A 26306-nucleotide genomic window follows, 5' to 3' on the forward strand; every position below is an offset into this window, starting at 1 on the left:
TAGGGTCAGCATATGTGACAATCCAATATATTTGACTAATTGTAAGAGTTCAGGATGAATTTGGAGTGTTTAGACAACACTTACACCCGTTTTGTTCCAAAACAAGCTTAAACCGAGAAAACAGGCTAAAACCAAGAGAAAACATTTATTCGAAGCAGTAAAAAGCTTTTTATTAGTATATAAGAAGGAGAAGAGAGAGGGAGGCCGGTGAGGCCAAGCTGCACAAGGAAGAAGAGAGTGGCCGGTAAGGCCATGAGTGGTGTGGGAGCGGCCAGTAAGGCCGTGAGCACAATAAGAGTGGCCAGTAAGGCCATATGGGCCGTGAGAACAATGAGAGTGGTCAGCAAGGCCATAAGAGCAATGTGAGAAGAATTGTGAAGTAAAGGCCTTATAAGAAGAAGAGGCCCAAGAAGAAGTTAAATGTCTCACAAAGGGAAAAGAAGGGAAGGAAGGAAGCATGTGAGACCTTGGTTGGTGAAGAATGAGACAACCAAGGGAAGGAGCTGTCCCTTTCACCATACACCCACTTGTGCACCAACGGCTATATGTCACTCTCACCTCTCATTTATCTCAAACGGCCATATACATTTGTTCTCCTATATTAAGCATTGTAATCTCTCATTTTGTAACACAATACAACAATCTAATAAGAAGAGAAACGTTTTCCCTCTTTTACTTATGTTTATGCTATCATCTTCAATGTAGATAGTTTAGGGAATCGGTTAGAGGCTGCCCTTAAGGCAGCCTATTCTCTTCCCAAATCTCACCTAAAGTCTTCTTATTTACTCTTTCATATAGCCTAGATTACTGATTCTTAATCCTCCTCTCCTAAGTACACAAACTCTTAGTGTTGTGTTACTAGAACAAGGATAAGTCTCAAACTAGTGCTTCTCCTTGATAGGATCCGCTTACTCTCTAGTATTTGGGTTCTATCTAGCCTAGTTTATGAGGAGTTCATCACAAGTTGATGTTCTCTTCTTCCCCTTGAGAATGAGTTAGTTTGTTGTGGGTAAAGGGGGATTCATTCACCAAGTGTTTGTCTACCCTCTCTTGTGAGCTTTGTCTCATAAATCCCAACATGGTATCAGAGCAGGCTCTGTTCTTGGTGACTCAAACTCGTTCTCAAGTTGGTTCTCTTAGGAGTTAGCTTAATTAAAGTTTTAATCCTAGCCTAGGTGTTAAATCGCTTAGCTTAGTTTCTTTAAAAACTTTAATTTTGCTTTTGTTGTTAAATCGATTCTCTAGCAGCTCAATGTTGAGTAAGCTTGGTCTTGGGTCTTTGTAGAGTTCATAGACCAAGTGTGTGAAAGAAATCGATTTTAAAACCTCATCCTTAGGCTTCACCGATTGGGTAAAAGCTTGGGTTTAAATTGAGGTGGTGATGAACCAAGGAGCAAATTGTTCTTGTTCTTGGTAAGGATTCACGTGTTTTTAGGCTTGTATAGAGCCACGAAATCCTTAGGATTTTTCCTAGGATTCTCTTAAGATTTAGTTAATTTTCCTTTAAAGGTTTAATTTTGCTTTTGTTAAATTTCCTTTAAAGTTTAATTACTAAATCACTTCTTCTTCTTCTCAAGGTTGAGAAAGCTTTGTTTCTGGTCATATGGTGTGTCCAGGTTCGAGTTTGAGGAAGAGAGAGACTTTATTTTAGCATGTAGAGCCCGCTTGGTCAAATAGATTCAAGTTGGTCCAAGATGCATTCTTTTAACCGTTGGACAATAGGCTGTTCCAAAGGCTTTTGTTGTTTCTTCTTTGCTTGGGACCACGAAAAACATCTTCTATATGTTATCTTCGTGGATCTAAAGCCTTAATCTCTTGAAGAACACTTGTTTAAGTGATTCTACAAGGAGTTTTGTTGTTAAACCTTTGGAGAAACTAATTTTCCATAAGGTCCATTGTGTTTCAGCCATTAAAGCACCAAAAGAGATTGTCTTCTTGGATGTTCTTGGCTGTCAAAGCTTCTTTCAACTCAAGAAAACAGAGTTAAACTCTGTCCATAAGAACTCTTGAGCAGATTCTCTATTCTACTCTCCATTCATCTTATACTACCGCCAATACTCTCCCTTATACTCTCACTTTCTATTCTCCATATATACTCTTATTAATTCTCTAAATTCTCTATTTAATTTCAGTAATATTCTCTATACTCTAATCTCTAACAATCTCTTGTTTAGAATCTGTTCCATTGATTTTTGGTTTCAGTTTCAGCATTGAAGATTGTGTGGAGCTCGCTCACTATCTCAAGGAGAAGAAGTGGCGAGGTTGAAGGCTACAAGATAGCCATGTAAGAGCGCAGCACAATGCCTGGAGTTAGAACCAAGGGCCACCAAGTCTTTGTTAAGCTGGTGGAAGGTGATGAATCAGTCCAAGAGCATGTGTGTTAGTGCCAAGTTGTTGATCGGATGTGCACAATGGTCTTTAGGAAAGGTGATGCACAAGGTTTCAACTGTTGATTGGATGTGCACAAGAACGGTGATGCACAAGGCTTCAACTGAGGTGATGAGGTTTCAGCCCATCATCAAGTAAAGGTTACGGGGGAGATCAAGTGACTTCAGACCGTACCTCACAGATTCTGCTCGGCCACAAGCAAAAGTCTTTACTTAAAGCTCAGCCGAAGCGTCTCAAAGATCGACTCGGACGAAACCCTTCCACTGCGATTCGGCTTCCGCGTTATTCATTAAAGTTCGAGACCACAGAGTCATCTTGCCAGTGGAAGTGGAATCATACCAATCCGAGCAGCCGTTCGAAAGTTATGTCCGATTCAGTGGGCATGTGTCAGTCTGACAAATAAAACTGACCGGGTTTAAAACCATGGTTAGAGGAGCGGTCTCAAGGAGGAATTCCAAACCGCAACAGTGATCAACTCTCTCCCTCCTATCCATCAAAACACCATAAAGGCTGTGCTCTAAACTCTTCTCTATTTTAATTCATAAATTCATTACCTTAGCTTCATTACTAGTCTTTAGTCTTTAATATGATTCTTCTTAAATTGTCACACTTTTAGAAATTTTCTTTGATATTCCTCATAGCAAACACTTATTCTTTTCTTCTTTATCACTTGTTTAAGGGTAAAGGAGACTATGAGAGCCTCAAAGGAATTCTAAAGGAACAAGGATGGAGATCATAAGGAATGTGCTAAAGGCAAGGAGGGCTAAGGAAGTGTAGCGGTTCAAAGGCTTAAAGAGAAAGAGAGCTGGTTCTTGACAAACCAAGATCAATGCGACATCAAGGACCGTGGAGACTACACTCTTTTTACTTAACAAAGTTTTCTCCCAAGTGGTTTTCTTTGTTAAGGTTTTTAATGAGGTAGTCCTCACGTGTCCACGCTTGATCTTTGGTCCCCATGGTGCCCTGCAGATCAAACGTGCGGGGGAGTATTAGTATATAAGAAGGAGAAGAGAGAGGGAGGCCGGTGAGGCCGAGCTGCACAAGGAAGAAGAGAGTGGCCGGTAAGGCCATGAGTGGTGTGGGAGCGGCCAGTAAGGCCGTGAGCACAATAAGAGTGGCCAGTAAGGCCATATGGGCCGTGAGAACAATGAGAGTGGTCAGCAAGGCCATAAGAGCAATGTGAGAAGAATTGTGAAGTAAAGGCCTTATAAGAAGAAGAGGCCCAAGAAGAAGTTAAATGTCTCACAAAGGGAAAAGAAGGGAAGGAAGGAAGCATGTGAGACCTTGGTTGGTGAAGAATGAGACAACCAAGGGAAGGAGCTGTCCCTTTCACCATACACCCACTTGTGCACCAACGGCTATATGTCACTCTCACCTCTCATTTATCTCAAACGGCCATATACATTTGTTCTCCTATATTAAGCATTGTAATCTCTCATTTTGTAACACAATACAACAATCTAATAAGAAGAGAAACGTTTTCCCTCTTTTACTTATGTTTATGCTATCATCTTCAATGTAGATAGTTTAGGGAATCGGTTAGAGGCTGCCCTTAAGGCAGCCTATTCTCTTCCCAAATCTCACCTAAAGTCTTCTTATTTACTCTTTCATATAGCCTAGATTACTGATTCTTAATCCTCCTCTCCTAAGTACACAAACTCTTAGTGTTGTGTTACTAGAACAAGGATAAGTCTCAAACTAGTGCTTCTCCTTGATAGGATCCGCTTACTCTCTAGTATTTGGGTTCTATCTAGCCTAGTTTATGAGGAGTTCATCACAAGTTGATGTTCTCTTCTTCCCCTTGAGAATGAGTTAGTTTGTTGTGGGTAAAGGGGGATTCATTCACCAAGTGTTTGTCTACCCTCTCTTGTGAGCTTTGTCTCATAAATCCCAACACTTTTGTACTCTTTCTAGGGTCAAAATATGTAACAATCTAATGCATTTGACTAATTATAAGAATTCCGGTTGAATTTGGAGTGGTTAGACAACACTTAGACCCATTTTGTCCCAAAACAGACTTAAAACGAGAAAACAGGCTAAAACCGAGAAAACATTAATTTGAAGCAGTAAACAGCTTTTTTTGTGTTTCTTGGGTCAAAATGTGTGACAATCCAATGTATTTGACTTATTGTATGAGTTCGGAATGAATTTGGAGTGTTTATACACCACATATACCGATTTTGTCCCAAAACAGACTAAAACTGAGAAAACATTGATTCAAAGCACTAAACAGATTTGTTACTGTTCCTAGGGTCAGAATGTGTGACAATCCAATGTATTTAACTAATTGTAAGAGTTTGGGATGAATTTGGAGTGTTTAGACAACACTTAAACCCCTTTGATCTCAAAACAAGCTTAAACCGAGAAAAAAGGCTAAAACCAAGAGTGAACATTGATTCAAAGCAGTAAAAAGCTATGTTACTCTTTATAGGGTCAAAATATGTAACAATCTAATGCATTTGACTAATTATAAGAGTTCAGGTTGAATTTGGAGTGGTTAGACAACACTTATACCCATTTTGTCCCAAAACAGGCTTAAAACGAGAAAACAGGCTAAAACCGAGAAAACATTAATTTGAAGCAGTAAACAGCTTTGTTTGCGTTTCTTGGGTCAAAATGTGTGACAATCCAATGTATTTGACTTATTGTAAGAGCTCGGAATGAATTTGGAGTGTTTATACACCAAATATAACGATTTTGTCCCGAAACAGGCTAAAATCGAGAAAATATTGATTCGAAGCACTAAACAGCTTTGTTAGTGTATCTAGGGTCAGAATATGTGACAATCCAATATATTTGACTAATTGTAAGAGTTCAGGATGAATTTGGAGTGTTTAGACAACACTTACACCCGTTTTGTTCCAAAACAAGCTTAAACCGAGAAAACAGGCTAAAACCAAGAGAAAACATTTATTCGAAGCAGTAAAAAGCTTTTTTACTCTTTCCAGGGTCAAAATATGTAACAATCTAATGCATTTGACTAATTATAAGAGTTCGGGTTGAATTTGGAGTGGTTAGACAACACTTATACCCATTTTGTCCCAAAACAGGTTTAAAACGAGAAAACAGGCTAAAACCGAGAAAACATTAATTTGAAGCAGTAAACAGCTTTGTTTGTGTTTCTTGGGTCAAAAGGTGTGACAATCCAATGTATTTGACTTATTGTAAGAGTTCGGAATGAATTTGGAGTGTTTATATACCACATATACCGATTTTGTCCCGAAACAGGCTAAAACTGAGAAAACATTGATTCTAAGCACTAAACAGCTTTCTTACTGTTACTAGGGTCAGAATGTGTGAAAATCCAATGTATTTGACTAATTGTAAGAGGTTGGGATGAATTTGGAGTGTTTAGACAACACTTACACCCGTTTTATCCCAAAACAAGCTTAAACCGAGAAAACAGGCTAAAACCAAGAGACAACATTTATTCGAAGAATTAAAAGGTTTTTTACTCTTTCTAGGGTCAAAATATGTAACAATCTAATGCATTTGACTAATTATAAGAGTTCAGGTTGAATTTGGATTGGTTAGACAACACTTATACCCATTTTGTCCCAAAACAGGCTTAAAACGAGAAAACAGGCTAAAACCGAGAAAACATTAATTTGAAGCAGTAAACAGCTTTGTTTGTGTTTCTTGGGTCAAAATGTGTGACAATCCAATGTATTTGACTTATTGTATGAGTTCGGAATGAATTTGGAGTGTTTATACACCACATATACCGATTTTGTCCCAAAACAGACTAAAACTGAGAAAACATTGATTCAAAGCACTAACCAGCTTTGTTACTGTTCCTAGGGTCAGAATGTAGGACAATCCAATGTATTTAACTAATTGTAAGAGTTTGGGATGAATTTGGAGTGTTTAGACAACACTTAAACCCCTTTGATCCCAAAACAAGCTTAAACCGAGAAAACAGGCTAAAACCAAGAAAAACATTTATTCGAAGCAGTAAAAAGCTTTTTTAGTCTTTCTAGGGTCCAAATATGTAAAAATCTAATGCATTTGACTAATTATAAGAGTTCGGGTTGAATTTGGAGTGGTTAGACAACACTTATACCCATTTTGTCCCAAAACAGGCTTAAAACGAGAAAACAGGCTAAAACCGAGAAAACATTAATTTGAAGCAGTAAACAGCTTTGTTTGTGTTTCTTGGGTCAAAATGTGTGACAATCCAATGTATTTGACTTATTGTAAGAGTTCGGAATGAATTTGGAGTGTTTAGACACCACTTATACCCATTTTGTCCCGAAACAGGCTAAAACCGAGAAAACATTGATTCAAAGCAGTAAATAGCTTTGTTACTGTATCTAGGGTCAGAATGTGTGACATTCCAATGTATTTGACTAATTGTAAGAGTTCAGGATGAATTTGGAGTGTTTAGACAACACTTACACCCGTTTTGTCCCAAAACAAGCTTAAACCGAGAAAACAGGCTAAAACCAAGAGAAAACATTTATTCGAAGCAGTAAAAAGCTTTTTTACTCTTTCTAGGGTCAAAATATGTAAAAATCTAATGCATTTGACTAATTATAAGAGTTCGGGATGAATTTGGAGTGGTTAGACAACACTTATACCCATTTTGTCCCAAAACAGGCTTAAAACGAGAAAACAGGCTAAAACCGAGAAAACATTAATTTGAAGATGTAAACAGCTTTGTTTGTGTTTCTTAAGTCAAAATGTGTGACAATCCAATGTATTTGATTTATTGTAAAAGTTCAGAATGAATTTGGAGTGTTTAGACACCACTTACACCCATTTTGTCCCGAAACAGGCTAAAACCGAGAAAACATTGATTCGAAGCAGTAAATAGCTTTGTTACTGTTACTAGGGTCAGAATGTGTGACAATCCAATGTATTTGACTAATTGTAAGAGTTCAGGATGAATTTGGAGTGTTTAGACAACACTTAAACCCCTTTGATCCCAAAACAAGCTTAAACCGAGAAAAAAGGCTAAAACCAAGAGTGAATATTGATTCAAAGCAGTAAAAAGCTATGTTATTCTTTATAGGTCAAAATATGTAACAATCTAATGCATTTGACTAATTATAAGAGTTCCGGTTGAATTTGGACTGGTTAGACAACACTTATACCCATTTTGTCCCAAAACAGGCTTAAAACGAGAAAACAGGCTAAAACCGAGAAAACATTAATTTGAAGCAGTAAACAGCTTTGTTTGTGTTTCTTAAGTCAAAATGTGTGACAATCCAATGTATTTGACTTATTGTAAGAGTTCAGAATGAATTTGGAGTGTTTAGACACCACTTATACCCATTTTGTCCCGAAACAGGCTAAAACCGAGAAAACATTGATTCGAAGCAGTAAATAGCTTTGTTACTGTATCTAGGGTCAGAATGTGTGACAATCCAATGTATTTGACTAATTGTAAGAGTTCAGGATGAATTTGGAGTGTTTAGACAACACTTACACCCGTTTTGTCCCAAAACAAGCTTAAACCGAGAAAACAGGCTAAAACCAAGAGAAAACATTTATTCGAAGCAGTAAAAAGCTTTTTTACTCTTTCTAGGGTCAAAATATGTAAAAATCTAATGCATTTGACTAATTATAAGAGTTCGGGATGAATTTGGAGTGGTTAGACAACACTTATACCCATTTTGTCCCAAAACAGGCTTAAAACGAGAAAACAGGCTAAAACCGAGAAAACATTAATTTGAAGATGTAAACAGCTTTGTTTGTGTTTCTTAAGTCAAAATGTGTGACAATCCAATGTATTTGATTTATTGTAAAAGTTCAGAATGAATTTGGAGTGTTTAGACACCACTTACACCCATTTTGTCCCGAAACAGGCTAAAACCGAGAAAACATTGATTCGAAGCAGTAAATAGCTTTGTTACTGTTACTAGGGTCAGAATGTGTGACAATCCAATGTATTTGACTAATTGTAAGAGTTCAGGATGAATTTGGAGTGTTTAGACAACACTTAAACCCCTTTGATCCCAAAACAAGCTTAAACCGAGAAAAAAGGCTAAAACCAAGAGTGAATATTGATTCAAAGCAGTAAAAAGCTATGTTATTCTTTATAGGTCAAAATATGTAACAATCTAATGCATTTGACTAATTATAAGAGTTCAGGTTGAATTTGGAGTGGTTAGACAACACTTATACCCATTTTGTCCCAAAACAGGCTTAAAACGAGAAAACAGGCTAAAACCGAGAAAACATTAATTTGAAGCAGTAAACAGCTTTGTTTGTGTTTCTTGGGTCAAAATGTGTGACAATCCAATGTATTTGACTTATTGTAAGAGTTCGGAATGAATTTGGAGTGTTTAGACACCACTTATACCCATTTTGTCCCGAAACAGGCTAAAACCGAGAAAACATTGATTCGAAGCAGTAAATAGCTTTGTTACTGTATCTAGGGTCAGAATGTGTGACATTCCAATGTATTTGACTAATTGTAAGAGTTCAGGATGAATTTGGAGTGTTTAGACAACACTTACACCCGTTTTGTCCCAAAACAAGCTTAAACCGAGAAAACAGGATAAAACCAAGAGAAAACATTTATTCGAAGCAGTAAAAAGCTTTTTTACTCTTTCTAGGGTCAAAATATGTAAAAATCTAATGCATTTGACTAATTATAAGAGTTCGGGATGAATTTGGAGTGGTTAGACAACACTTATACCCATTTTGTCCCAAAACAGGCTTAAAACGAGAAAACAGGCTAAAACCGAGAAAACATTAATTTGAAGCAGTAAACAGCTTTGTTTGTGTTTCTTAAGTCAAAATGTGTGACAATCCAATGTATTTGACTTATTGTAAGAGTTCAGAATGAATTTGGAGTGTTTAGACACCACTTATACCCATTTTGTCCCGAAACAGGCTAAAACCGAGAAAACATTGATTCGAAGCAGTAAATAGCTTTTTTACTGTATCTAGGGTCAGAATGTGTGACAATCCAATGTATTTGACTAATTGTAAGAGTTCAGGATGAATTTGGAGTGTTTAGACAACACTTACACCCGTTTTGTCCCAAAACAAGCTTAAACCGAGAAAACAGGCTAAAACCAAGAGAAAACATTTATTCGAAGCAGTAAAAAGCTTTTTTACTCTTTCTAGGGTCAAAATATGTAAAAATCTAATGCATTTGACTAATTATAAGAGTTCGGGATGAATTTGGAGTGGTTAGACAACACTTATACCCATTTTGTCCCAAAACAGGCTTAAAACGAGAAAACAGGCTAAAACCGAGAAAACATTAATTTGAAGACATAAAAAGCTTTGTTTGTGTTTCTTAAGTCAAAATGTGTGACAATCCAATGTATTTGATTTATTGTAAAAGTTCAGAATGAATTTGGAGTGTTTAGACACCACTTACACCCATTTTGTCCCAAAACAGGCTAAAACCGAGAAAACATTGATTCGAAGCAGTAAATAGCTTTGTTACTGTTACTAGGGTCAGAATGTGTGACAATCCAATATATTTGACTAATTGTAAGAGTTCAGGATGAATTTGGAGTGTTTAGACAACACTTAAACCCCTTTGATCCCAAAACAAGCTTAAACCGAGAAAACAGGCTAAAACCAAGAAAAACATTTATTCGAAGCAGTAAAACGCTTTTTTACTCTTTCTAGGGTCCAAATATGTAACAATCTAATGCATTTGACTAATTATAAGAGTTCGGGTTGAATTTGGAGTGGTTAGACAACACTTATACCCATTTTGTCCCAAAACAGGCTTAAAACGAGAAAACAGGCTAAAACCGAGAAAACATTAATTTGAAGCAGTAAACAGCTTTGTTTGTGTTTCTTAAGTCAAAATGTGTGACAATCCAATGTATTTGACTTATTGTAAGAGTTCAGAATGAATTTGGAGTGTTTAGACACCACTTATACCCATTTTGTCCCGAAACAGGCTAAAACCGAGAAAACATTGATTCGAAGCAGTAAATAGCTTTGTTACTGTATCTAGGGTCAGAATGTGTGACAATCCAATGTATTTGACTAATTGTAAGAGTTCATGATGAATTTGGAGTGTTTAGACAACACTTAAACCCCTTTGATCCCAAAACAAGCTTAAACCGAGAAAACAGGCTAAAACCAAGAAAAACATTTATTCGAAGCAGTAAAAAGCTTTTTTACTCTTTCTAGGGTCCAAATATGTAACAATCTAATGTATTTGACTAATTATAAGAGTTCGGGTTGAATTTGGAGTGGTTAGACAACACTTATACCCATTTTGTCCCAAAACAGGCTTAAAACGAGAAAACAGGCTAAAACCGAGAAAACATTAATTTGAAGAAGTAAACAGCTTTGTTTGTGTTTCTTAAGTCAAAATGTGTGACAATCCAATGTATTTGATTTATTGTAAAAGTTCAGAATGAATTTGGAGTGTTTAGACACCACTTACACCCATTTTGTCCCGAAACAGGCTTCAACCGAGAAAACATTGATTCGAAGCAGTAAATAGCTTTGTTACTGTTACTAGGGTCAGAATGTGTGACAATCCAATGTATTTGACTAATTGTAAGAGTTCAGGATGAATTTGGAGTGTTTAGACAACACTTAAACCCCTTTGATCCCAAAACAAGCTTAAACCGAGAAAACAGGCTAAAACCAAGAAAAACATTTATTCGAAGCAGTAAAAAGCTTTTTTACTCTTTCTAGGGTCCAAATATGTAACAATCTAATGCATTTGACTAATTATAAGAGTTCGGGTTGAATTTGGAGTGGTTAGACAACACTTATACCCATTTTGTCCCAAAACAGGCTTAAAACGAGAAAACAGGCTAAAACCGAGAAAACATTAATTTGAAGCAGTAAACAGCTTTGTTTGTGTCTCTTAAGTCAAAATGTGTGACAATCCAATGTATTTGACATATTGTAAGAGTTCAGAATGAATTTGGAGTGTTTAGACACCACTTATACCCATTTTGTCCCGAAACAGGCTAAAACCGAGAAAACATTGATTCGAAGCAGTAAATAGCTTTGTTACTGTATCTAGGGTCAGAATGTGTGACAATCCAATGTATTTGACTAATTGTAAGAGTTCATGATGAATTTGGAGTGTTTAGACAACACTTAAACCCCTTTGATCCCAAAACAAGCTTAAACTGAGAAAACATTGATTCTAAGCACTAAACAGCTTTCTTACTGTTACTAGGGTCAGAATGTGTGAAAATCCAATGTATTTGACTAATTGTAAGAGGTTGGGATGAATTTGGAGTGTTTAGACAACACTTACACCCGTTTTATCCCAAAACAAGCTTAAACCGAGAAAACAGGCTAAAACCAAGAGACAACATTTATTCGAAGAATTAAAAGGTTTTTTACTCTTTCTAGGGTCAAAATATGTAACAATCTAATGCATTTGACTAATTATAAGAGTTCGGGTTGAATTTGGAGTGGTTAGACAACACTTATACCCATTTTGTCCCAAAACAGGCTTAAAACGAGAAAACAGGCTAACACCGAGAAAACATTAATTTGAAGCAGTAAACAGCTTTGTTTGTGTTTCTTGGGTCAAAATGTGTGACAATCCAATGTATTTGACTTATTGTATGAGTTCGGAATGAATTTGGAGTGTTTATACACCACATATACCGATTTTGTCCCAAAACAGACTAAAACTGAGAAAACATTGATTCAAAGCACTAACCAGCTTTGTTACTGTTCCTAGGGTCAGAATGTAGGACAATCCAATGTATTTAACTAATTGTAAGAGTTTGGGATGAATTTGGAGTGTTTAGACAACACTTAAACCCCTTTGATCCCAAAACAAGTTTAAACCGAGAAAAAAGGCTAAAACCAAGAGTGAACATTGATGCAAAGCAGTAAAAAGCTATGTTACTCTTTATTATTGATCAAAAGAATAAGCCTAAGGCAGCCATGGCCGTCCGTACGAGTGTTGAATATGGGCTGTCCGTACAAGTGTGGTGAAATGGCCGAATCTTCTAGTGATAAGGAATGGAGAGGAGGCCTGAAGCCCACTAGAAGGATCGAGAAGCACATTATAACCGTTAGAGAGAAGGGAAGGAAATAGTCACATGTTTGGTAAGGATGGGCTGTCGCTTTCACCTTGGGATGTAGTGTGTCTCTCTCCTAATGTCCCTATCCCACTTGTGTGTCTCGGTCAAGGGTGTAGCCCTAGTTTGTGTTTCCTTAAATAGGCTCATAGCCACCTTGTATTATTGCTTCTCATGGAATAAGAAAACCTAATCTTTTCTCCTTCCTCATTCTCTTTGTCTACCGAAACCTATATCCATTCTCTTGATTCTCTTCTTTATTCTACAAAGTCTTACATGGTATCAGAGCAAGTTGTTCGATTCTCTACAGTCTAATCTCATTCTTCTACTTGTTTCTATTCTCTAGTCTCCTTTCCTTCTTTTCTTCTCACTCGCATTCTTTTGTTTATTCTCCGGGTAAAAGCTTTATCCATCGGTCCATAGAAATCCGACCATGGAAAACGCCAAGCCCATCGTTTCACCGATTGTCCTAAAGGGGACAAACTACTTGCTGTGGACAAGAACCACAAGAACCGCCCTTGGAGGTCGTGGCCTTTGGAGTCATGTCGAGTCCGACTATGTCCCAAAGCAAAACCCCAAAGAAGAAGATGCTTCTGAGGCGGAAGCGGAGGAAGAGAGCGAGAGGAAGGCCAAATGGTTCCAAGAAGACCAAGTTGTCCTATCTGTTCTCCAAAACTCTCTGGACACGCCTATCCTTGAGGCCTACTCATACTGCGAGACGGCCAAGGAACTGTGGGAAACACTTAAAGGCGTGTATGGTAATGTCTCTAACATGACTAGAGTCTTTGAGGTCAAGAAGGCCATAAACGACCTTAACCAAGATGATGTGGAGTTCACTAAGCATCTTGGTAAGTTCCGTGCACTATGGTCCGAGCTTGACATGTTGCGGCCAAGTACACTTGAGGCGAGTGTGCTAAACGAAAGGAAGGAGCAAGACAAGATCTTTGGACTCCTCCTTACCTTGAACCCATCCTTCAATGACCTCTTGAAGCACATCCTAAGGGCAGAGAAGCTTCCCTCCTTTGAAGATATTTGCTCCCAAATTCAGAAAGAACAAGGATCTCTTGATTTGTTTAGCGGTAAGGGGGAGCTTGCTACGGCCAACAAAGGAGTGTACAAGCAAGAGGAGAGGAAGGTGTGGGTATGCGACCACTGCAAGAAGCGGGGCCACCTGAAAGACAAATGCTGGGTTCTCCATCCTCATCTCAAGCCGGCCAAGTTCAAAGCCAACTTCTCAAAGGAAGCGGTTAGCGACAAGGGAGCCGGATCATCAAAGCAGGGAGATGAGGTGGCCATGACCGCAGCCTATGGAGATGTGGTGAGGAAGTCAGACCTTGAGGCTCTCATCCGCTCCATTGCCTCACTCAAGGAGTCTGGTATCTCTTTCTTTACCTCTAAGCCTAGTAAATCGCTTGTTATTGACTCGGGGGCTTCACATCATATGATTAGCAACCCTAGGTTAATTGACAACATAAAACCGGCTTTAGGGAATGTTGTTATTGCTAATGGAGATCAAATACCAGTAAAAGGGATAGGGGACTTGAAACTTTTTGATAAAACCTCAAAAGCTTTCTTTATGCCTACATTTACCTCCAATCTTCTATCGGTTAAGAGGGCCACAAATGATTTGAATTGTTATGCAATTTTTGGTCCTAACAGTGTTCATTTTCAGGATATTGAGACTGGAAAGGTTCTTGGAGAAGGGCAAGGGAGTGGAGATCTCTATGTCCTAGAGAAAACCGATCCAAATTTATCTTCTATTAAGTCTTGTTTTGTTGTTGATTCGAATATGGTGTGGCATGCTAGGCTAGGCCACCCTCATTCGCGTGCTTTAGGACTAATGTTTCCTAATATTTCTTTTGATAATTCTACTTGTGAACCTTGTATTCTTGGAAAACATTGCAAGTCTATCTTTCCTAAGTCAACTACTATTTATGAAAATTGTTTTGATTTAGTTCACTCAGATGTTTGGACTTCACCATGCCTATCTAGAGATAATAACAAGTATTTTGTGACTTTTATTGATGAAAAATCAAAATATACTTGGATTACCTTATTGCCTTCTAAAGATAGAGTGTTTGATGCCTTTGTCAACTTTCAAAACTATGTGACTAATCATTTTAATGCAAAACTTAAGGTACTTAGGTCTGATAATGGTGGAGAATACACAAGTTGCAAGTTCAAAGAACATCTCTCCAAGCATGGCATTCTCCATCAAACTAGTTGTCCCTACACGCCACAACAAAATGGTGTGGCCGAGAGAAAGAACCGGCATCTCATGGAAGTGGCGCGGGCAATCATGTTCCACTCTAGTGTTCCCAAACGATATTGGGGTGATGCTGTGATGACTGCATGCTATCTCATCAACCGGACACCAACCCGAGTTCTTCATGACTTATCTCCATTTGAAGTACTAAACAAATTTAAACCATCCCTTGATCACTTACGCGTTTTTGGTTGTGTTTGTTTTGTGTTAGTACCAGGAGAACAAAGGAGTAAGCTGGATGCCAAGAGTACAAAGTGCATGTTCATTGGCTACTCTACCACACAAAAGGGGTACAAATGTTATGATCCGGCCACAAGTCGTCTATATGTCTCCCGAGATGTCCGGTTCCTAGAGAATGTGGGCTACTATGACAAGAAGGACTGGAACAACCTTAAAGACCTCTCTCACTCACCTAATGACCGAGCTTCAAGTCTAAGGTTCCTTCTTGATCACCTTGGCAACCCGTCTCCACCAACGGGTGTCGTGCAGCCTATGCTACGCCAAACTCCTACCGACGGTGGGTCTGACCAAGGAGATACGAATAACAATGTTTCAGCCCAAGATAGTGTGTCCCTTGAGTCTGGCCTACCCATAGCCGGTGTTCCTGTTCCTGGCCCTACACCGGACACACATGCTCCGGCAGCGGCTCCTACCGAGGAAAACACGGAGACGGTTCTTACGGACGGTACGTCAACGGAGTTGCCTAGGACGGATCCACCTCCTGCACCAGTCCTGCGTCGGAGCACCAGACCTCGATCTGACCCCTCCACTTGGAAGAACAAGCGTGTATATTACAACAGTCAAGCCGTCGCTCATCCCATCCAGTCCGTTTGTTCCCTTGAGCTGTTACCTGCTGATCACCAAGCTTTCTTTGGCCAAGTTGACGCCAATTGGATCCCGCAGACATATGATGAAGCCAAGGAGCATCAGGTTTGGTTAGATGCGGTCAAGGATGAAACCGGCGCCATGATCCGGAATCATACGTGGGACGAATCGGATCTTCCTCAAGGCAAGCGGGCAGTTAGCTCCAAATGGGTGTTCACCATAAAGTATTTGAGCAATGGTGACATTGAACGGCATAAAGCCCGGTTAGTGGCCCGTGGCTTCACCCAAACCTATGGTGCGGACTACACGGACACCTTTGCACCCGTGGCCAAGCTCCATACGGTTCGGGTTGTGCTGTCTCTTGCTGTCAACCTATCATGGGACTTATGGCAGATGGATGTGAAGAACGCCTTTCTTCAAGGTGAACTTGATGAAGAAGTGTACATGACGCCTCCTCCCGGCCTTGAAGACATGGTTACACCCGGAAAAGTCTTGAGGCTACGTAAGGCCATCTATGGCCTTAAGCAGTCCCCACGAGCTTGGTACCACAAACTAAGCTCTACTCTCAAGACTTATGGTTTTAAGCGATCGGAGGCTGATCATACTCTCTTCACACGTCGCACCTCTATTGGTTGGGTGGTGGTGCTCATATACGTCGACGACATCATCGTGACTGGTGATGATAAGGCGGCCATTCAGGACACCAAGGACTCCCTCAAGTCGGCATTTGACATCAAGGACCTTGGGGAACTCAAATACTTTCTTGGTATTGAAATTTGTCGCTCACCGGAAGGACTCTTCCTCTCACAACGCAAGTACACTCTTGACTTGTTAGAGGAGACTGGCAAGCTTGGTGTGTCTCCGGTCGCTACGCCACTTGATGACGACTACCAGCTCAAGCGAAAGGGGGAGAGCTTACGGGAAAAAGAAGGCCGACCTAAGGAACCAATGGACGAGCCATTCTTAGACGTCACACGCTACCGCCGGCTTGTAGGTAAGCTAATATACCTTACTATCACACGACCTGACATATGTTATGCTGTGAATCAGGTTAGCCAACATATGAAGGCACCAAGCAAGTACCAATGGAGTCAAGTCGAGAGGATCCTAAGCTATCTCAAGGGCAGTCCGGGTCAAGGTATTTGGATGGGCAAGAATGACAACACCGAGATTGTTGGCTACTGTGATGCGGATTACAATGGCGACACGCTGGATAGAAGATCCACTACTGGGTACTGCACGTTCGTTGGAGGCAACATGGTTACATGGAGGTCTAAGAAACAAAAGGTGGTTTCATGCTCTAGCGCCGAGGCCGAGTATAGAGCTATGAGGAAGCTCACTAACGAGATGACATGGCTGAAGGGTCTACTCAAGGACTTAGGCATCGAAACAAAGCAGCCCATGACCATGCATTGCGACAATGAAGCGGCCATCCACATTGCCACAAACTCGGTCTTTCATGAGAGGACCAAGCACATAGAAAGCGATTGCCACAAGGTGAGAGAGAAGATTGAAGAAGGAGTGGTGTTACCATGCCACACAAGGAGTCAAGATCAGCTAGCTGACATCTTCACCAAGTCTGCAAGCTCCAAGGTTTGTGATCACATCTATAGCAAACTTGGACTTGTAGACATTACGCGGCCATGATCAAGCTTCTCTAATCCGTGGACAGCACACTCTTTTTCCCTTGACTTGGTTTTGTCCCATGAGGTTTTCTAAGTCAAGGTTTTTAATGAGGTGCTGCTTCACGGGTTCCAAGCTTAGCCATTTCATTAGGCTAAGCTTGAGGGGGAGTATTGATCAAAAGAATAAGCCTAAGGCAGCCATGGCCGTCCGTACGAGTGTTGAATATGGGCTGTCCGTACAAGTGTGGTGAAATGGCCGAATCTTCTAGTGATAAGGAATGGAGAGGAGGCCTGAAGCCCACTAGAAGGATCGAGAAGCACATTATAACCGTTAGAGAGAAGGGAAGGAAATAGTCACATGTTTGGTAAGGATGGGCTGTCGCTTTCACCTTGGGATGTAGTGTGTCTCTCTCCTAATGTCCCTATCCCACTTGTGTGTCTCGGTCAAGGGTGTAGCCCTAGTTTGTGTTTCCTTAAATAGGCTCATAGCCACCTTGTATTATTGCTTCTCATGGAATAAGAAAACCTAATCTTTTCTCCTTCCTCATTCTCTTTGTCTACCGAAACCTATATCCATTCTCTTGATTCTCTTCTTTATTCTACAAAGTCTTACATTTATAGGGTCAAAATATGTAACAATCTAATGCATTTGACTAATTATAAGAGTTCAGGTTGAATTTGGAGTGGTTAGACAACACTTATACCCATTTTGTCCCAAAACAGGCTTAAAACGAGAAAACAGGCTAAAACCGAGAAAACATTAATTTGAAGCAGTAAACAGCTTTGTTTGTGTTTCTTGGGTCAAAATGTGTGACAATCCAATGTATTTGACTTATTGTAAGAGTTCGGAATGAATTTGGAGTGTTTAGACACCACTTATACCCATTTTGTCCCGAAACAGGCTAAAACCGAGAAAACATTGATTCGAAGCACTAAATAGCTTTGTTACTGTATCTAGGGTCAGAATGTGTGACATTCCAATGTATTTGACTAATTGTAAGAGTTCAGGATGAATTTGGAGTGTTTAGACAACACTTACACCCGTTTTGTCCCAAAACAAGCTTAAACCGAGAAAACAGGCTAAAACGAAGAGAAAACATTTATTCGAAGCAGTAAAAAGCTTTTTTACTCTTTCTAGGGTCAAAATATGTAAAAATCTAATGCATTTGACTAATTATAAGAGTTCGGGATGAATTTGGAGTGGTTAGACAACACTTATACCCATTTTGTCCCAAAATAGGCTTAAAACGAGAAAACAGGCTAAAACCGAGAAAACATTAATTTGAAGAAGTAAACAGCTTTGTTTGTGTTTCTTAAGTCAAAATGTGTGACAATCCAATGTATTTGATTTATTGTAAAAGTTCAGAATGAATTTGGAGTGTTTAGACACCACTTACACCCATTTTGTCCCAAAACAGGCTAAAACCGAGAAAACATTGATTCGAAGCAGTAAATAGCTTTGTTACTGTTACTAGGGTCAGAATGTGTGACAATCCAATGTATTTGACTAATTGTAAGAGTTCAGGATGAATTTGGAGTGTTTAGACAACACTTAAACCCCTTTGATCCCAAAACAAGCTTAAACCGAGAAAACAGGCTAAAACCAAGAAAAACATTTATTCGAAGCAGTAAAACGCTTTTTTACTCTTTCTAGGGTCCAAATATGTAACAATCTAATGCATTTGACTAATTATAAGAGTTCGGGTTGAATTTGGAGTGGTTAGACAACACTTATACCCATTTTGTCCCAAAACAGGCTTAAAACGAGAAAACAGGCTAAAACCGAGAAAACATTAATTTGAAGCAGTAAACAGCTTTGTTTGTGTTTCTTAAGTCAAAATGTGTGACAATCCAATGTATTTGACTTATTGTAAGAGTTCAGAATGAATTTGGAGTGTTTAGACACCACTTATACCCATTTTGTCCCGAAACAGGCTAAAACCGAGAAAACATTGATTCGAAGCAGTAAATAGCTTTGTTACTGTATCTAGGGTCAGAATGTGTGACAATCCAATGTATTTGACTAATTGTAAGAGTTCAGGATGAATTTGGAGTGTTTAGACAACACTTACACCCGTTTTGTCCCAAAACAAGCTTAAACCGAGAAAACAGGCTAAAACCAAGAAAAAACATTTATTCGAAGCAGTAAAAAGCTTTTTTACTCTTTCTAGGGTCAAAATATGTAAAAATCTAATGCATTTGACTAATTATAAGAGTTCGGGATGAATTTGGAGTGGTTAGACAACACTTATACCCATTTTGTCCCAAAACAGGCTTAAAACGAGAAAACAGGCTAAAACCGAGAAAACATTAATTTGAAGACATAAAAAGCTTTGTTTGTGTTTCTTAAGTCAAAATGTGTGACAATCCAATGTATTTGATTTATTGTAAAAGTTCAGAATGAATTTGGAGTGTTTAGACACCACTTACACCCATTTTGTCCCAAAACAGGCTAAAACCGAGAAAACATTGATTCGAAGCAGTAAATAGCTTTGTTACTGTTACTAGGGTCAGAATGTGTGACAATCCAATATATTTGACTAATTGTAAGAGTTCAGGATGAATTTGGAGTGTTTAGACAACACTTAAACCCCTTTGATCCCAAAACAAGCTTAAACCGAGAAAACAGGCTAAAACCAAGAAAAACATTTATTCGAAGCAGTAAAACGCTTTTTTACTCTTTCTAGGGTCCAAATATGTAACAATCTAATGCATTTGACTAATTATAAGAGTTCCGGTTGAATTTGGAGTGGTTAGACAACACTTATACCCATTTTGTCCCAAAACAGGCTTAAAACGAGAAAACAGGCTAAAACCGAGAAAACATTAATTTGAAGCAGTAAACAGCTTTGTTTGTGTTTCTTAAGTCAAAATGTGTGACAATCCAATGTATTTGACTTATTGTAAGAGTTCAGAATGAATTTGGAGTGTTTAGACACCACTTATACCCATTTTGTCCCGAAACAGGCTAAAACCGAGAAAACATTGATTCGAAGCAGTAAATAGCTTTGTTACTGTATCTAGGGTCAGAATGTGTGACAATCCAATGTATTTGACTAATTGTAAGAGTTCATGATGAATTTGGAGTGTTTAGACAACACTTAAACCCCTTTGATCCCAAAACAAGCTTAAACCGAGAAAACAGGCTAAAACCAAGAAAAACATTTATTCGAAGCAGTAAAAAGCTTTTTTACTCTTTCTAGGGTCCAAATATGTAACAATCTAATGTATTTGACTAATTATAAGAGTTCGGGTTGAATTTGGAGTGGTTAGACAACACTTATACCCATTTTGTCCCAAAACAGGCTTAAAACGAGAAAACAGGCTAAAACCGAGAAAACATTAATTTGAAGAAGTAAACAGCTTTGTTTGTGTTTCTTAAGTCAAAATGTGTGACAATCCAATGTATTTGATTTATTGTAAAAGTTCAGAATGAATTTGGAGTGTTTAGACACCACTTACACCCATTTTGTCCCGAAACAGGCTTCAACCGAGAAAACATTTATTCGAAGCAGTAAATAGCTTTGTTACTGTTACTAGGGTCAGAATGTGTGACAATCCAATGTATTTGACTAATTGTAAGAGTTCAGGATGAATTTGGAGTGTTTAGACAACACTTAAACCCCTTTGATCCCAAAACAAGCTTAAACCGAGAAAACAGGCTAAAACCAAGAAAAACATTTATTCGAAGCAGTAAAAAGCTTTTTTACTCTTTCTAGGGTCCAAATATGTAACAATCTAATGCATTTGACTAATTATAAGAGTTCGGGTTGAATTTGGAGTGGTTAGACAACACTTATACCCATTTTGTCCCAAAACAGGCTTAAAACGAGAAAACAGGCTAAAACCGAGAAAACATTAATTTGAAGCAGTAAACAGCTTTGTTTGTGTCTCTTAAGTCAAAATGTGTGACAATCCAATGTATTTGACATATTGTAAGAGTTCAGAATGAATTTGGAGTGTTTAGACACCACTTATACCCATTTTGTCCCGAAACAGGCTAAAACCGAGAAAACATTGATTCGAAGCAGTAAATAGCTTTGTTACTGTATCTAGGGTCAGAATGTGTGACAATCCAATGTATTTGACTAATTGTAAGAGTTCATGATGAATTTGGAGTGTTTAGACAACACTTAAACCCCTTTGATCCCAAAACAAGCTTAAACTGAGAAAACATTGATTCTAAGCACTAAACAGCTTTCTTACTGTTACTAGGGTCAGAATGTGTGAAAATCCAATGTATTTGACTAATTGTAAGAGGTTGGGATGAATTTGGAGTGTTTAGACAACACTTACACCCGTTTTATCCCAAAACAAGCTTAAACCGAGAAAACAGGCTAAAACCAAGAGACAACATTTATTCGAAGAATTAAAAGGTTTTTTACTCTTTCTAGGGTCAAAATATGTAACAATCTAATGCATTTGACTAATTATAAGAGTTCGGGTTGAATTTGGAGTGGTTAGACAACACTTATACCCATTTTGTCCCAAAACAGGCTTAAAACGAGAAAACAGGCTAACACCGAGAAAACATTAATTTGAAGCAGTAAACAGCTTTGTTTGTGTTTCTTGGGTCAAAATGTGTGACAATCCAATGTATTTGACTTATTGTATGAGTTCGGAATGAATTTGGAGTGTTTATACACCACATATACCGATTTTGTCCCAAAACAGACTAAAACTGAGAAAACATTGATTCAAAGCACTAACCAGCTTTGTTACTGTTCCTAGGGTCAGAATGTAGGACAATCCAATGTATTTAACTAATTGTAAGAGTTTGGGATGAATTTGGAGTGTTTAGACAACACTTAAACCCCTTTGATCCCAAAACAAGCTTAAACCGAGAAAACAGGCTAAAACCAAGAAAAACATTTATTCGAAGCAGTAAAAAGCTTTTTTACTCTTTCTAGGGTCCAAATATGTAAAAATCTAATGCATTTGACTAATTATAAGAGTTCGGGTTGAATTTGGAGTGGTTAGACAACACTTATACCCATTTTGTCCCAAAATAGGCTTAAAACGAGAAAACAGGCTAAAACCGAGAAAACATTAATTTGAAGCAGTAAACAGCTTTGTTTGTGTTTCTTGGGTCAAAATGTGTGACAATCCAATGTATTTGACTTATTGGATGAGTTCGGAATGAATTTGGAGTGGGTATACACCACATATACCGATTTTGTCCCAAAACAAACTAAAACTGAGAACATTGATTCAAAGCACTAAACAGCTTTGTTACTGTTCCTAGGGTCAGAATGTGGGACAATCCAATGTATTTAACTAATTGTAAGAGTTTGGGATGAATTTGGAGTGTTTAAACAACACTTAAACCCCTTTGATCCCAAAACAAGTTTAAACCGAGAAAAAAGGCTAAAACCAAGAGTGAACATTGATGCAAAGCAGTAAAAAGCTATGTTACTCTTTATAGGGTCAAAATATGTAACAATCTAATGCATTTGACTAATTATAAGAGTTCAGGTTGAATTTGGAGTGGTTAGACAACACTTATACCCATTTTGTCCCAAAACAGGCTTAAAACGAGAAAACAGGCTAAAACCGAGAAAACATTAATTTGAAGCAGTAAACAGCTTTGTTTGTGTTTCTTGGGTCAAAATGTGTGACAATCCAATGTATTTGACTTATTGTAAGAGTTCGGAATGAATTTGGAGTGTTTAGACACCACTTATACCCATTTTGTCCCGAAACAGGCTAAAACCGAGAAAACATTGATTCGAAGCAGTAAATAGCTTTGTTACTGTATCTAGGGTCAGAATGTGTGACATTCCAATGTATTTGACTAATTGTAAGAGTTCAGGATGAATTTGGAGTGTTTAGACAACACTTACACCCGTTTTGTCCCAAAACAAGCTTAAACCGAGAAAACAGGCTAAAACCAAGAGAAAACATTTATTCGAAGCAGTAAAAAGCTTTTTTACTCTTTCTAGGGTCAAAATATGTAAAAATCTAATGCATTTGACTAATTATAAGAGTTCGGGATGAATTTGGAGTGGTTAGACAACACTTATACCCATTTTGTCCCAAAACAGGCTTAAAACGAGAAAACAGGCTAAAACCGAGAAAACATTAATTTGAAGATGTAAACAGCTTTGTTTGTGTTTCTTAAGTCAAAATGTGTGACAATCCAATGTATTTGATTTATTGTAAAAGTTCAGAATGAATTTGGAGTGTTTAGACACCACTTACACCCATTTTGTCCCGAAACAGGCTAAAACCGAGAAAACATTGATTCGAAGCAGTAAATAGCTTTGTTACTGTTACTAGGGTCAGAATGTGTGACAATCCAATGTATTTGACTAATTGTAAGAGTTCAGGATGAATTTGGAGTGTTTAGACAACACTTAAACCCCTTTGATCCCAAAACAAGCTTAAACCGAGAAAACAGGCTAAAACCAAGAAAAACATTTATTCGAAGCAGTAAAACGCTTTTTTACTCTTTCTAGGGTCCAAATATGTAACAATCTAATGCATTTGACTAATTATAAGAGTTCGGGTTGAATTTGGAGTGGTTAGACAACACTTATACCCATTTTGTCCCAAAACAGGCTTAAAACGAGAAAACAGGCTAAAACCGAGAAAACATTAATTTGAAGCAGTAAACAGCTTTGTTTGTGTTTCTTAAGTCAAAATGTGTGACAATCCAATGTATTTGACTTATTGTAAGAGTTCAGAATGAATTTGGAGTGTTTAGACACCACTTATACCCATTTTGTCCCGAAACAGGCTAAAACCGAGAAAACATTGATTCGAAGCAGTAAATAGCTTTGTTACTGTATCTAGGGTCAGAATGTGTGACAATCCAATGTATTTGACTAATTGTAAGAGTTCATGATGAATTTGGAGTGTTTAGACAACACTTAAACCCCTTTGATCCCAAAACAAGCTTAAACCGAGAAAACAGGCTAAAACCAAGAAAAACATTTATTCGAAGCAGTAAAAAGCTTTTTTACTCTTTCTAGGGTCCAAATATGTAACAATCTAATGCATTTGACTAATTATAAGAGTTCGGGTTGAATTTGGAGTGGTTAGACAACACTTATACCCATTTTGTCCCAAAACAGGCTTAAAACGAGAAAACAGGCTAAAACCGAGAAAACATTAATTTGAAGCAGTAAACAGCTTTGTTTGTGTTTCTTAAGTCAAAATGTGTGACAATCCAATGTATTTGACTTATTGTAAGAGTTCAGAATGAATTTGGAGTGTTTAGACACCACTTATACCCATTTTGTCCCGAAACAGGCTAAAACCGAGAAAACATTGATTCGAAGCAGTAAATAGCTTTGTTACTGTATCTAGGGTCAGAATGTGTGACAATCCAATGTATTTGACTAATTGTAAGAGTTCAGGATGAATATGGAGTGTTTAGACAACACTTACACCCGTTTTGTCCCAAAACAAGCTTAAACCGAGAAAACAGGCTAAAACCAAGAGAAAACATTTATTCGAAGCAGTAAAAAGCTTTTTTACTCTTTCTAGGGTCAAAATATGTAAAAATCTAATGCATTTGACTAATTATAAGAGTTCGGGATGAATTTGGAGTGGTTAGACAACACTTATACCCATTTTGTCCCAAAACAGGCTTAAAACGAGAAAACAGGCTAAAACCGAGAAAACATTAATTTGAAGCAGTAAACAGCTTTGTTTGTGTTTCTTAAGTCAAAATGTGTGACAATCCAATGTATTTGACTTATTGTAAGAGTTCAGAATGAATTTGGAGTGTTTAGACACCACTTATACCCATTTTGTCCCGAAACAGGCTAAAACCGAGAAAACATTGATTCGAAGCAGTAAATAGCTTTGTTACTGTATCTAGGGTCAGAATGTGTGACAATCCAATGTATTTGACTAATTGTAAGAGTTCAGGATGAATATGGAGTGTTTAGACAACACTTACACCCGTTTTGTCCCAAAACAAGCTTAAACCGAGAAAACAGGCTAAAACCAAGAGAAAACATTTATTCGAAGCAGTAAAAAGCTTTTTTACTCTTTCTAGGGTCAAAATATGTAAAAATCTAATGCATTTGACTAATTATAAGAGTTCGGGATGAATTTGGAGTGGTTAGACAACACTTATACCCATTTTGTCCCAAAACAGGCTTAAAACGAGAAAACAGGCTAAAACCGAGAAAACATTAATTTGAAGAAGTAAACAGCTTTGTTTGTGTTTCTTAAGTCAAAATGTGTGACAATCCAATGTATTTGATTTATTGTAAAAGTTCAGAATGAATTTGGAGTGTTTAGACACCACTTACACCCATTTTGTCCCAAAACAGGCTAAAACCGAGAAAACATTGATTCGAAGCAGTAAATAGCTTTGTTACTGTTACTAGGGTCAGAATGTGTGACAATCCAATGTATTTGACTAATTGTAAGAGTTCAGGATGAATTTGGAGTGTTTAGACAACACTTAAACCCCTTTGATCCCAAAACAAGCTTAAACCGAGAAAACAGGCTAAAACCAAGAAAAACATTTATTCGAAGCAGTAAAACGCTTTTTTACTCTTTCTAGGGTCCAAATATGTAACAATCTAATGCATTTGACTAATTATAAGAGTTCGGGTTGAATTTGGAGTGGTTAGACAACACTTATACCCATTTTGTCCCAAAACAGGCTTAAAACGAGAAAACAGGCTAAAACCGAGAAAACATTAATTTGAAGCAGTAAACAGCTTTGTTTGTGTTTCTTAAGTCAAAATGTGTGACAATCCAATGTATTTGACTTATTGTAAGAGTTCAGAATGAATTTGGAGTGTTTAGACACCACTTATACCCATTTTGTCCCGAAACAGGCTAAAACCGAGAAAACATTGATTCGAAGCAGTAAATAGCTTTGTTACTGTATCTAGGGTCAGAATGTGTGACAATCCAATGTATTTGACTAATTGTAAGAGTTCATGATGAATTTGGAGTGTTTAGACAACACTTAAACCCCTTTGATCCCAAAACAAGCTTAAACCGAGAAAACAGGCTAAAACCAAGAAAAACATTTATTCGAAGCAGTAAAAAGCTTTTTTACTCTTTCTAGGGTCCAAATATGTAACAATCTAATGCATTTGACTAATTATAAGAGTTCGGGTTGAATTTGGAGTGGTTAGACAACACTTATACCCATTTTGTCCCAAAACAGGCTTAAAACGAGAAAACAGGCTAAAACCGAGAAAACATTAATTTGAAGCAGTAAACAGCTTTGTTTGTGTTTCT

Source organism: Camelina sativa, chromosome 11 (genome assembly GCF_030686135.1).
Source record: "Camelina sativa cultivar CO46 ecotype springtype chromosome 11, ASM3068613v1".
Lineage (NCBI taxonomy): Eukaryota > Viridiplantae > Streptophyta > Magnoliopsida > Brassicales > Brassicaceae > Camelina > Camelina sativa.